General features: G+C 35.3%; 1 pseudogene; it reads left to right on the top strand.

Annotated features, from left to right (window-relative positions):
- The first annotated feature begins 597 nt into the window (after positions 1 to 597).
- Positions 598 to 9,104, top strand: part of LOC127855897 (pyridoxal phosphate phosphatase PHOSPHO2-like) — a 55,277-nt pseudogene continuing 46,770 nt past the window's right edge.

The raw sequence follows: 9,104 nt of genomic DNA, 5'->3' as shown, positions 1-9,104 counted from the left end.
TTATGTCGTTCATTGAGCAAATAAGGTTATAATGTGGGTCGTCATTGTAGTGCTGAAATTTGGCTACTAATTTTTTTTCCTTAGCGCCAACCTAATAAATGTACCTATTAAGTTTCATGATCCTAGGCCTAAGCGTTCTTGAGTTATCATTCGAAAACCATTTTACTATTTCAAGTCCCTGTGACCTTGCAGCGCCCTCACACTTCTTTGGGGGAAGGGGTCCGCAGCCCTTAGGAGGGGGAATTTTCACGGTGTTTCCCTTTTTGGGGGATTTTTTTAGTTACTCTCTCAGTATTACATTTGTACATGTTTGCACTATATTCATTGCATTTTTCATAATGTAGTATGTTTGCAAAGATTAAATTGAAATAGAATTGAGATATAATAATCATGAGACACATCTTCCTATATGGAATGAGTGATGTATTGGACGTCATCATTGATGACGTTCATTCGAACGAATGATAAAGGGGGCTAAGTTTCGTTAAGCTGAGGCAAATCACTGCGATTTGAGCGCCTTGAAAACTGGTCAGTTACTTTTGCTGAAATTTTGCATGTATATGGAGAAGAATGCGATCTACCTGTTGGCGTAGGCGTTATACCTGGGAAAAATCTAGTTTTTTGATTAAATCACGAAAAAGTTTCGCAAGTTTGACAAAACCGGATTTACAAAATGCGGTATGTGGATATACCGAAGTCCTACCGAAATCCCCGAAATCAAACTTTGATAAAACAATGTTTCATTAGTGATTTCAGTGTATTTCGCAACGATCTATATTAAAATACGCAGTTTTTCAATACACAATCAATATTAATGGGGATTTCGTCGGATCTCGTGGTTTTCTGCGGATTTTGGTAATTACGGGAAATTCGGTATTTCTTCACACCCGTCAAAATGGTCGACTTCGTCAGAATGAACGCTTAGAAAGTATTTACAAAAAAAATCATCTCAAACGATGTAAAGTGAACGCTACTTATCTGTTTTGTAGATAAGTATACGATCCATTGGAAAACACTAACATTTGACATAAAAAAACGCCAGTGGATATGGAAATCTTCATCGTTTGAAATAGCAGACGGCGTCGACCAAAGGCGAAAAGATCGCGAGAAAGTATTCACAAAATAACATAATTAAAAATGATGTCAAGTGCACGCTAATTCGCTGTTTTGTAGATAAGTATACGATCTATTGAAAAACCATAACATTTGACATAAAACACCCGTGGATATGCAAATCTTCTGCGTACCAAATAGCAGACATCATGCGGCGTCTAATCTGAGTCTACGCTGTTTGCCAAGGCCGATAGTATAATGAATGGAAATGCACAAACTCAGCAACTAGCAAGCATATATGCATTAGTAGATTGTTTCGTGATTATTTAGAAACGACTACATAATTCTTTTGGTTCAGCCAGTGCAACTTAACAGAAATAAGTATAATAGTTTCTACACCTGACAACAATGTGCCAACTTTATACAAGGTAAGTTGTTTACATTATTTAAAATATTTCAAGCTTACAGTATACAACAATAAACAGCTAGTACAATGTAATGTCATCGTTTTAATTTTAATAAGCCCGTGGTTAATTACCCTTTTTAATCTTATGGTTCAATGCATCTCTAACACCTTCAATTGACATTCTCGGCTCGGGTACTACTTACCGGTACATGTACCCCGGGTACTCTTAACTTTACTTACATGTAGCCCGGGTACGGTAAAGAAACTTAAACATACCCGCAAATATTAGATTGTATCCGAGTTGTATATCTGCCAAAAATCCGATGTCGTTAAACATGCTAGCGATTAAAGTAAAACAATATTGTTTACCTTAAAGAAACTTCTCTTTAAAAAAAATCTGCATCAACATGCTTTTTAGTATGAGTGTTGAGAGGACGCCGTAGGAATAATCAAGTAATCAAGAATACGTCTCTGTTTCTGCTTTTATTTCCTTCATGTATAATGACGATAAGGATTGACGACTAACATTGACGGCAATGATAACAAGCATTGAAAACTAACACTAACGACAAGGATTGGCGACTAGATGTAACATTGACGATTCTCTACAATAAATGAAATTAACAATAAAGAATGAATAATACGATTATAGTACAACAGATCTGCTATTCGAAGTATAATATGATAGCATACACTCATTAGAATAAAAGGTTTCATAAATAACAATTTGAAACATTTGCAATAAATATCGAAATATCTTATACAATATTTATTACACAGCATGAATTATTTGTTAAAACATAATATAAATACCAAATATGGTGTTCCCCATTTAACGGACCTCGCAAACCAAAAAATGTTTCTTTAAAAAAATCTATGATGGTAAAAAGTGAACGTGCGACATCGCGGAAAATATACTTGACAACGTCATACAATGACGCGACTTTAAACAATTTAAGATTTTAAATTGAATCACATTAATGATTGTAAAAATGAGTTTTGATAATACATTGTATAAATGCCATTTAACAGAAAATTGACATAAATGTAAACATAATTAATTTTTACAAAATAGCCGACAACAACCGATTTAGTGTTAAAATTCCCGGGTATGTTTTAGTATATTTACCGTACCCAGGGTACGAGCCTTACTAACTGTATTATTATTATATCTCACCGACTACCTTTACCTTGTTGTGTTTCAACCTGAAATTTATGTAAAATCCGGCTTTCTTTACTTTTATTTTTCATTCATTTGATTACGCAATTGTTGACGTATCTCGTGGAAAATTATTTGAATCTTTGGATTTTAGTGACGACAAGCTGGAAGTGTCAATTTATTTTTTACAATGAATCTAAGATGTATTTAATTTTTGTGTGTTTGTCATGCATAGTTCAGTGTTTTCCAGAAAAATTTGAGTAGCCAGTTATATGGCCGGCAACTATGCAGTAAAACCAAAGCATTTGGGACATTTACTTGATATATTTGGGAAAAGTAGCCGGCATCAAGAGTTAATGTAACCGGCAAGATCGCTAGCAGCCGGTATTTAAAGAGAACACTGATAATAGTAAACTAAATCTCTACGACGGGATTACAGCTTTGTAAAATTGTTTTTTGGGTGATAATGGTTAGTAATTCATACTAATGTTATTAAAAAATATCGGCTTTAAATTTAATTTTGAGAATGCGATGGAAGAACAGAAAATGAAGAGCATACAGGGATGGAAATAAGTGGTTTACCGTGAACCCGGGGCAAGTAGATTTTGGTCTGGGCAACTCAATTTCAAAAGTTGGTAAACTTCTTTTTTTTAAAGCTTAAAACAATTCACTGCAATAAAAATTGAAAAACAATTGATCACCATGGATCAATACTAGTTAAATAACATTCATTATTTAGGAATAGGACATGATTCAATTCAGGCTCATAATAAAACATCATGCATTGAACATGTGTTGTCAGCAAATGTATTTAATTATCTATTATTTTATTAAAAGAATGTATAATATTCACATGTTCATATTTCTGGGCTCGTTATTCTTTATCTGGGCAACCAAAATACTAAAGATGGTTGCCCACAATAGTAAACAGTTAGTTTCAATCCCTGGCATATCATTGTATCTCTATTGTTACAAGCATTGCATTAAAGTTGTGATTGAGGTTAGCCTGTTGTTTATGGTATATTTACATTTTAGCTTGACTGTTATATATGAAATATATATAGTCGAGCTATCCTACTCAACCCGGCGTCGGCTTGCGCATTGGAATGTTTGCGTACCACCTCAAATATATTTCCTATGTCCATTGACATATTGCTTTTATATTTTGCATACTTCATTACCGACATAAACCCAATCTATAAACAAGAGCAGACAACTCATTTACTGTATCAAGCATTTTAACAGAATTAGGCCCTTTTTCACTTAGAATAATATGCATATTATTGATAAATCTATGTTAAAGTTTGCATATGACCTCAAATATTTTTTATGTCCCTTGACATATTGCGTTCATACACCATGTATTTTGCTTATTAACCAACATGACCCCAATGTATAAACAAGAGCAGATAACTGTATCAAGCATTTTGTAACAATTATGGCCTTTTTAACCAGGTTTTCCGAAGGAAAAAACTGGTTATTAGATTGGCGAATGCGGGCGGGCTGGCTGGCGGGCTGGCGGAATATGTCCGGGCCATAACTATGTCGTTCATTGTCAGATTTTAAAATCATTTGGCACATTTGTTCACCATCATTGGACGGTGTGTCGCGCGAAATAATTACGTCGATATCTCCAAGGTCAAGGTCACACTTTGAGTTCAAAGGTCAAAAATGGCCATAAATGAGCTTGTCCGAGCCATAACTATGTCGTTCATCGTCAGATTTTAAAATCATTTGGCACATTTGTTCACCATCATTGGAGGGTGTGTCGCGCGAAATAATTACGTCGATATCTCCAAGGTCAAGGTCACACTTTGAGTTCAAAGTTCAAAAATGGCCATAAATGAGCTTGTCCTGGCCATAACTATGTCATTCATTGTGAGATTTTAAAATCATTTGGCACATTTGTTCACCATCATGGGACGGTGTGTCCCACGAAAGAATCACGTCAATATCTCCAATGTCAAGGCCGCCACGACTAAAAATAGATTTAAAAAAAAAAAACTTTCAAAGGGGGTTAATTTTTTTTGGTCATTTCAAAAGTTCAGTTTGAGTTTTCTCCCTTTATCAGATTTTTTTTTCACAATGAAAACCTGGTTTTGTGACAATTTTGTCCCTTGTTTTCACTTAGAATAAGCATATAATTGATAAATCTATTATTAAGTTTGCGTACCACCTTTAAATTGCCATAACTTGTTTATTATGCTCCCCCCCAAATTTTTTAGGGGGAGCATATAGTCGCCGCTTCGTCTGTCCGTCGGTGCACAAATTTGTTTCGTACCCAATTTTTTTTGTACCCAAATTTATATATGTACCCTTTTTTTTCGTACCCAAATAGTTTTTTGTACCCTAATTTTTTCGTTCCCTATAGGTTTTCATAACCAAATTTTTTTTCGTACCCAATTTTTTTTTTACACAAATTTGTTCGAACCCAAATTTCTTTGAACCCAAATTTCTTTGAACCCATTTGTTCGTACTCAAATTTTTTTCGTACCCAAATTCGTTTTGTTCCCAATTTTTTTTGTACCCAAATTTTTATTTGAACCTTTTTTTTCGTACCCAAATAGTTTTTCGTACCCTAATTTTTTTTCATAACCAATTTTTTTTTCGTACCCACATTTTTTTGTACCCAATTTTTTCGTACACAAATTTGTTCGTACCCAAATTTCTTCGTACCCATTTGTTCGTACTCATTTTTTTTTCGTACACATTTTTTCGTACCTTATTTTTTATTTGTACCCATTTTTTTCGTACCAAAATAGTTTTTTCGTTCCCTTATTTTGTTTGTACCCTTTTTATCGTACTCAAATTTGTTTTCGTACCCAAATTTGTTTTTTTTTCCTACCCGCATTTTTTTTCGTACCATTTTTTTTTAGAAATAATCGATTTTCAATTTGATTTCATCTCTCCACTCATTCCATCCCGCGAAACCCTTAAGGTGTCGCAAGTCTAGTTAAAAAAAAAAAAGATTCCCCCCAAAATGGGAAAAAAGTATACTTTTCAGGTGGGGGACTGCCGCCGAATTTCGGCGGCAGATTTAATAGATTGAGGGCCCTGCCTTGACCTTTGACCTAGTGACCTGAAAATCAATAGGGGCCATCTGCAAGTGATTATCAATGTACCTATTAAGTATCATGATCCTAGGAGTTCTTGAGTTATCATCCGGAAACCATCTGGTGGACGGACCGACCAACATGTGCAAAACAATATACCCCCTCTTCTTTGAAGGTGGGCATAAAAGTCTGATAAAGAGAGACAACTCAAAATCAAAATGTGCATTGTTAATGATTGTTCATAGTTACACAGTTGTTTCAAAATCAATCTATTTTTAGTTGTGGCGACCTTGACCTTGGATATAATGATGTAATTCTTGTGTGCGACACACCGTCCAATAATGGTGAACTAATGTGCCAAATGATTTTAAAATGTCACAATGCATGACATAGTTATGGCCCAGACAAGCTCATTTATGGCCATTTTGACCTTCAAACTCAAATTGTGACCTTGACCTTGGAGATATCGACGTAATTCATTTGCACGACACACCGTCTAATAATGGTGAACCAATGTGCCAAATGATTTTAAAATCTGACAGTGAATGACAAAGTTATGGCTCAGACAAGCTCATTTATTACCATTTTTGACTTTTAAACTCAGATTGTGAACTTGACCTTGGAGATATCAACGTAATTCTTTCGCGTGACACACCGTCTAATGATGGTGAACAAATGCAGGGTTTTTTTCCCACTTTTTGGGAAGATAGCCCATGGCTTTGGAATTGGGAATTTTATCGGCATTTTCATGAAATTGAAAAAATAAATTCATAAGCCTTTTTTTCCACACGAAAAGTCCACTGTTTAGGGAAATACTAAATTCGATTCAACTCTTTATAATCATTCAAATTAAAAGAAAAAAATCATTTAATACTTTGTTAGATGTAATTGAATTAAAATTGAGATAAAATACACATAAGACTTCTTTCTAAAAAAAAAAAAATTTTGGGAAAAAAGTATACTTTTTGGGATTGGGAACATAGCCGAATTTCGGCTATAAAATCGGGCCAAAAAAAACCCTGAAATGTGACAAATGATTTTAAAATCTGACAATGAACGACAAAGTTATAGCCCGGACAAGCTCATTTATGGCCATTTTTGACCTTCTAACTCAAATTGCAGGGGTTTTTTTTAGAGAAAGGAGAAGACGCTGGACGCTGGGTGAAAGGGGAAAAAAGAGTGCGAAAGAGACATATTAGGAGAAAAAATAAAAACTGTTCATTTCAATGTCTATAACTCATCAAAAGAGGCTTGTCTCCGTCCTTTTTGTTCTTAAACACATTTAACACGTATTAAAGTCAAAGTCCTTAATTAAGTTGCAGGTGTAGATCTAATTATGGAAAATGTTTTCAACTATATTTCTGTACTGGGGCCGGGGGACGATGTCAGTTTTGTGATTTCAATTTCATGATGAATGGGTTGACGATCTTGATCTGCTACAGTATAGGAAGGGAAAGGAGCAGCAGCTGCCGATTGTCTACTTTCACTTTCACAATGTTCGATGTTGATTACCTCAGAATCCTGATGGGTTATAACGGTTTTCGATGATTCTTTCTTAAAAAAATGCCTCGATGCGTTCAGTATCTTCCAATTCCGAATGTTTTATTTTGTTTGTGTAAGAACGCCAATTGTGAGACATTTTTTTCTGTTTTCACGTTTATATCTTGGCTTGCACATAGCCCGGATGAAAATTCGACTGGTTTCTGGTAATTTATTGACGAAACACCCTTCTCGCGCAAGACCAGTATCCAGTTAAATAGTCACATGATTATTACGATTAGTTGCCCAGTTTACATAACGTTATTTAAGAGCTATATTTAGAATAACTGGGATTCCCAGATTTTTTGTGTTCGTCTGGAGAGAGAGAGAAAGATCGTTGTACATGGTGCAAATTGGATAATTGTCGAATGCCCAAAGGAAAAATAAACATTTCTTTGAGAGAAAATATTATATTTTGGTGAAAAATGATATTTTTGGTGGGGAAATTGTATTTTGAGGGGAAAAATTCTGGTAGGGGAAGACGCCGAATATCGGCGTCACTTTATTAGTAAAAAAAAACCCTGAATTGTTACCTTAACCTTGGAGATATCGACGTAAATCTTTCGCGCAACACACGGTCTAATGATGGTGAATCAATGTGCCAAATGATTTTAAAATCTGACAATGAACAACAGAGTTATGGCCCGGACAAGCTTGTTCCGCCCGCCAGCCCACCCGCCAGCCCGCCCGCCAGCCGACATTTGCCAATCTAATAACCAGTTTTTTTCTTCGAAAAACCTGGTTAAAAACCTGTTACTTTCTTGCTAATATGTCTCTACAGTGAGCGAAATTTCAAAAATAAATACAAGTAATAAAGGGTATAAAAGGGTGAAAAATACCTGCCTCGGCATGGACATCGCTATCTTGATAATTACATGATTATACCCTCTGTGACCAAAGAAAACAAGAAACCGTCAGAGACGGGTGATGCTCCCCAAAGGTTTTTTTTATAATACGATGGATGGTTTAGCAACTTAAAAATTTCAAAGGGCCATAACTCTCTAAATAAATCATCTAACTAGAACCCACAAATAACATGCGTACCTCCTCAAGGTAGTTAAACTTCCAATAAAGCTTCATTAAATTCCAGTCAGTAGTTGTGGGGAAATTATACTAAACCCAGACAAGAATTGCACTATATATAGTTTGTATGGCATGTAAGTACAGTTTATAGAAAATTTCAAAGTGCCATAACTCTGAAAAACAAGATGTGTTTGTGAAACACAATGTCCCCCTATATGATGTTTGACCTTGAAGGATGACCTTGACCTTGTGAAGGATGACCTTGACTTTGACCTTTCACTACTCAAAATGTGCAGCTCCATGAGATACACATGCATGCCAAATATCAAGTTGCTATCTTCAATATTGCAAAAGTATTCATAAAATAAGCAATTTGGGCCACATATATTTGACCTCTGACCTTGAAGGATGACCTTGACCTTGACCTTTCACCACTCAAAATGTACAGCTCCATGAGATGCACATGCATGCCAAATATCAAGTTGCTATCTTCAATATTGCAAAAGTATTTATAAAATAAGCGATTTTGGCCACATATATTTGACCTCTGACCTTGAAGGATGACCTTGACCCAGTGCCCCAGATAAGCTGCGTATCTGCGTCTTTTACCCTATTAAAATGTTTAAAAACGCAACGAAATACAATACCATGCGTATTGAAAACGCAACAGATTTGACTTTTACGCAAATTCGTCACATTTGATGCGTACGATACAATAGCTTTCATCGAAAATGCTAGCTTTGATCGAAAATGCTTTGCTCATTTTAGGTATTTTCTCTTTGGAATTATTATCGTAATGCGGCAACGCTTTCATTCAGCAAGCGTCTTGATGATGGAGCAGGAAAACAGTCAGTTATCCAAACGCTCTGCG

This window comes from Dreissena polymorpha, chromosome 13 (genome assembly GCF_020536995.1).
Source record: "Dreissena polymorpha isolate Duluth1 chromosome 13, UMN_Dpol_1.0, whole genome shotgun sequence".
In the NCBI taxonomy this organism is placed as follows: Eukaryota; Metazoa; Mollusca; class Bivalvia; order Myida; family Dreissenidae; genus Dreissena; species Dreissena polymorpha.
The sequence above is the reverse complement of the archived record's forward strand: the minus strand, read 5'-3'. Positions and strand labels throughout refer to the sequence as shown.